Source organism: Ursus maritimus, assembly GCF_017311325.1.
Source record: "Ursus maritimus isolate PB19 chromosome X unlocalized genomic scaffold, ASM1731132v1 scaffold_X1, whole genome shotgun sequence".
Lineage (NCBI taxonomy): Eukaryota > Metazoa > Chordata > Mammalia > Carnivora > Ursidae > Ursus > Ursus maritimus.
This window is the reverse complement of record NW_024423319.1, coordinates 91,919,723-91,924,866: the sequence shown is the minus strand read 5'-3', so window position 1 is coordinate 91,924,866 and position 5,144 is coordinate 91,919,723.

The window sequence follows — 5,144 nt, the reverse complement described above, 5'->3', positions numbered from 1 at the left end:
GTCATCATTGCTGTCTTGACAACCAGAAAAAGCTGGGCAAGCAGAAAAATCAATCCCTTTTCTTGGACCCAACAAAGAACTGGGTTTTCAAGGCAAATTGTCACCCATCGTTTTCCAGAAAGACAGGCATATCCACACAGTCCCGGCAGAGGTGGGCTTACCTGGAGCAGAAGACACTTGGGGGCCATAAATTGGTAGGAACACATAAATGGCAATTTAGAAAAACTGCCGGGAGCTGAGTGTGGCCTGTTAGGAGCGCGAGAAACTCCTGGGGCTGAGGCACAGCACGGGCTCCCACAGTGTTCTGGCCTTTACCTCCAAGAAGCCTACCAGGTTTTCACGATGAAAGTCCAAGAGAGACCCTGCCTGCTCTGCCAGGGGGCCGGGGAAAGCAATCATTCTGAAAGAGGCCCAGAGGCCTCTCCACACAAATGGGCCGCCCTACGAGGGGAAAGACTTCATCAGAGCCTTATCTCACCTCAGGGAAGGGCATTTCCCTCCCTTGTCCTGATGATTAATTCCCAGAAAAACCTCATTTGGGGAACTGCTCACGTGGTCTGGAGCGGGGGAGAGGGGCTGCCAGCCACGGCCACTCCAAATCTGGGTCATAGGTGTGGTTACAGGAATAAGATCGGGTCAGGAGTAGAACTTAATCCCCGAGCCTCTGTAATGAGAGGGGCAAGCACAGGTCCCAGGCAGGCCAACCAGGATTGCTCAAAAAATGTGAAAACAAGCCCGGTTGAAAGAATCCCTCTTTGGTTAGGCGCTGTATGAACGGGCCCTGGGAAATGCTAGCTTCAAGTGGGGCTCGGAAAGCCAAAAGACACCGCTGTGCAAGCCACTCTGCCTCTGGGGCCATAGGACCCAGGAGATGTAGCGACACTCGAGGTGGCAGTGGCAGATAGGGAAGCATCTTGAAGTCTCTGGCAAGCTCCTCTGGATGAAGCAAAACACGACCCTTAAAATTTTGTAGTAAGTCCCTCCCATCTCTTCGGGATTACTACTCCCATTTCCAGAAACAACGTTGGCCTGCTACTGGGCATTGTGAGAGACTGAAGGCTTGACCATGGGTCACCAAGTTTCCATGGAATCCGAGCTGCCTGTCGCAAACTGAGTGCTGTCCAACTGGCCAAGCCATAAAGTTGGGTGTGCAAAGCAGCACCCCCTCATCAGACAGAAGTGATGGTGTAGTCAGGCTTGAGTAGGCCCAGAAGGCACAAGTAAGGTGCATTAGCAAGGGGCCCAAAGGCATATGGCACCTACTTTTGCTCCATTACCTTCTCTCTTCCGGCCTCCATCTCGGCCCTCATGGAGCATTCCCTAGGACCAGGTGACTGAGGAAGAAAAGCCTCAGAGAGTTGTGCATGGCACGTCAGTCCCACCCGAGACAGCAGTGGACCATGGCACGCACCGCACCCCTACTCTCTGACAGCTCTGAGGGGCTGTGTTGAGGGGCAATCCACCTGGGAGGTGGGACTTTGACTAGTCCACCTGATTATGTGAACAGACACAGGGGATATGGATTTTCCTTCCCCGTCCACATGGTTCTGCCAAAATCACCATCCCACGGTCCTACAGAATCCCTTATGTGCCGTCAAGGTACTCTGCAAGTATTGCTTCCCGTCAAGGGACTCTCTTCACAGCAAATGGAGGGAGGCAATGGGCGCACGCTCATGGAACTCGCTGGTCTTACCACGTCCCCATCAGCCTGAAGCGGCTTGCTAGAAGTAGAGCGCCCTTTCGAAGACACAGTTAACGCACCAGCTAAGTGTACTTCAGGGCTGGCCAAGGTCCTCCTGGATGCTGTACGTGCTTTGAGTCGGCTCTAATATATGATGCCGTTATCCCATAACCAACATTCACCCATCCATGAGTACAGGGGTGAAAACGGGAAGGGAACTATTTACCGTTCCCTCCAGTGATCCGTTAGTAAAATGTTACTTCTCATCCCTGTGACAATGCGTAGGCTCTGCGGGTCTAGGGGTCTTAGTTCCAAAGAGAGGAATTCCTTCCACCAGAGGGTCCAACAATGACCCCACTGAAAGGGAAGTGGAGACCACCGCCTGGGCACTCAGGGTGCCTTGTGCCACTGAATGAATAGCAGAGATGGGGGTGACTACCTGGCTGGGGTGATCGATCCTGATGGTCAGGAAGAAATCGTGTTGCTATGACCACACGATGGGCGTGAGGAGAACATCTAGAAAGCGGGATATCCTCCAGGTTTACTTCTATGATTAAAGTAGACAGAAAACTACAACAACCCAATTCATGCCAGGCTGCTAGTATCCCAGGAGCCTTCACGAATGAAAGCTGGTGTCACTCCACCCACCAAGCAAAGAGCCGCGAGCAGCAGCTGAGGTGCCTACTGCCAGCAAAAAGCATTTGCCACGCGAGCATATAGGAAGAGGCGAGTGGTGAAGAGCAGCGAGGGCCGCGTGGCCAGCGCAGGGACGAGGACTGTAATAGTTAGGAATACTCCTTCCTTAGTTTAACAGAGATCTCTGTGGATACGTTAACCGGATATTTTTCTTTTTCTTTGGCATCCCCTTCTCATCTCACACAAGACATATTAGTAACACTTCACTTGAACTTAATAGCTTGTTAAGTTACACGATAGCAACGGAAGAACGTGAACCAGCTTGGAAAAGGATCAACATCTCCCAAGGACAAAGATGGAACCTTGCATGCTCTCCTGGGGAACAAGTTACCTTTTTTTAAGTTGTCTAATGCTGCGCGGAGGCAGGACTTGGATACGGTCCTTCCGCAGAGATCCAGGGCACCTTAAGGCGATGTGTCCGGATGCGAAGCTGACCAGGGCTGGCTGCTGATGGCTTTGCAGTGAGTCAGCTTGGCTAGGCCGGGCCACGTTTCCCCGAATCCACTCTCTTGTTTGTTTACAGTTAGGGTCAGTCACAAGGGACATTCTCGGGAGCCCGGGGGCTGGAGGGAAGGAGAGGCCACCTCCTGGCTCTCACCTTGCCGCTTTGCTGACTTACGTCGCGGGCGTGAAGCAGCGGCTGGGCCGGCCGGCTCCGCCTTCCCCCGATCCCCCTCGGCCCCAGCGGACCCCGGGCCGGCGCGGGCTGAGCTCTGTGAGAAAGGGCCCCGCGGCTTCTGCCCGATGCCCTCACCGCCAGGGGCCGAGGCACCGACAGCGGACTCAGGTCACGGCCCTCCCCCGCGGGCTTCCAGTCGCCCGTGGTCTCCCCGCGTCCACCTTACGGCTTGCCTGCTCTGCCGCCCCCTCCGTGAAGCTCGAGCTCCAGCGTCGGACTCACAGACGACGGCCGCACGGAGACCGCGTAGCGGGCTCCCACAGTCGCCTAAGAGCGACCTCCGGGAACCCATCCGTCCCGGCCTTTCGCAGTTCAGCTCCCCCGCGGACTCCGCTCCCCTGGGTGGGCGCTGCCCGACACAGGTGCGGAGCCGGCGTGGCGGGAAAATAAGGCGGGTTTCGAACGTGCCAAGATGGCGCCAGCGCGGGTGGAAGGGCCGTGTGGAGATGGCTTCCGCCAAGATGACGGGAAATGCCGCGGGAGAGGTGAAGAAGGGGGTAGAGATCTGGCATGCTTGCCTGGAGGTGGAAGCTGAAGGCGGTGCAGTGGACGAATGCCTCGAGGACACCGGGGGGGAAAGTTAGAAAAGGAAAAGGAGGATGTACAAGCGGAACAGGGGCAAGGGAGGGAAGCCATAGCAAGCAGCAGCTCATGGATCTTGACAGGGGTCATCTGAGTCTCGGAGGGGAAGACCTTTTTTGGTTTTTTCCCTCTTGCCAGATAGGACCTGTGGAAATATATCCAAAGGAACGTGACCCAGGACTAGACGCTGACAGAAAATGCAACCAAGTGAGGAAACATCAGTTAGATCCTGTGGCATCGCCTCTTTCCTATACGGATTGAGCTCCCATAACCTCAAAGCCCTCTCCTTGGGTTGGAATGTGGTTTGTGGCATTACTCTCCCCTTGGAGCAGAGAAGCAGGAGGCCAGCACACTTCCCAGGCAGGAAGACTCGAATGTGGTAATGAGGAAACAATCACTTTCTGTCCCAGAGGCTATGCATCTGAAAAGCAGTGTTAACTCACGCAAGACTGGGATGTGTTTTGTATAGAGACCATCCTCAGAGATAGGCTTCCAACCAATTCGATACCGATTTCCTGAAGAAGACTCCAGTCCTTGGCCCAGCAGGATATGTTCAAGACTCTGCAGAAGTAGTTCGGGCCCCTTCACCCTTTATTCCCAACACTATTCTCAGGCTGCCAACCTTGAAGGTGGTACAACTGATCCCTTCCTGAAGGCTGCACCCACTCAACTGTTTCCCCACTCTTGTTAATCCCTGCTGATTCTGTTGATGTTGGCACATCCTGGGGCCTCTGTCCTTTAGAATGCTGATTCATACAGAAAGCATCTGCGGGAGGTAACAGCCTCGTCACATGTTTCGAGTCAAAGAAGGATGTGTTGGAGCAGAGGGAAAGCTTTCATTTTCTCTTATAATCAACCCAAAGGTCAGCATCCCCGTGAGGACACAGACTGGAAAATTAGCCTTCGAGACTCAAGAAGGGCTTCCAGCTGCAAGAACAGCTGACATCCACCCCTGTCTGTGTGTGGACAGGACAGGCTGCCTCTCCCTGTGCTTGCATCCATGCCCTTTCTCCTCTTTTTCCTAAAGACCTCTCCTGGATCCTGAGGGTTCCTGGCTCGTTGTGAGGTCCTCGGGGAGGCCAGAGCACACGCAGAAACCCTGCTGTTTGGCCAGAGCTCTGGGGGCTCCAGCCAAGTATAAAAGCAAGCCAAGTTTAGAAACAATGAGTTAATAGTTCTTCCTGGGTTGCATCATACTATTAGTGATAACTAATCAAATGCTTCATTTAGTCAAATCCTGTTGGACTTTTTGTTCTGAGTGCTTTTCAAGGATCAGCCTTTCTCTGACCCTGGTCAATAGCCAAAGAAAAGCTGATGCATGGAAAAGTTACAAGATTTGCATGAAGGCCCACAAGAGTTGAACACACCCAAGCTAAAAAGAGATTCTGAGCTATCCGCATTGGGATTCTACATGAATATGTTTTAGGTGGCTGCTTGAAGCTTTCCCACATTGCTCGGGTCCTTCTCTCTCTTTGCTGGAGTGGGTCCAATTTCTGTTTGTTTGGA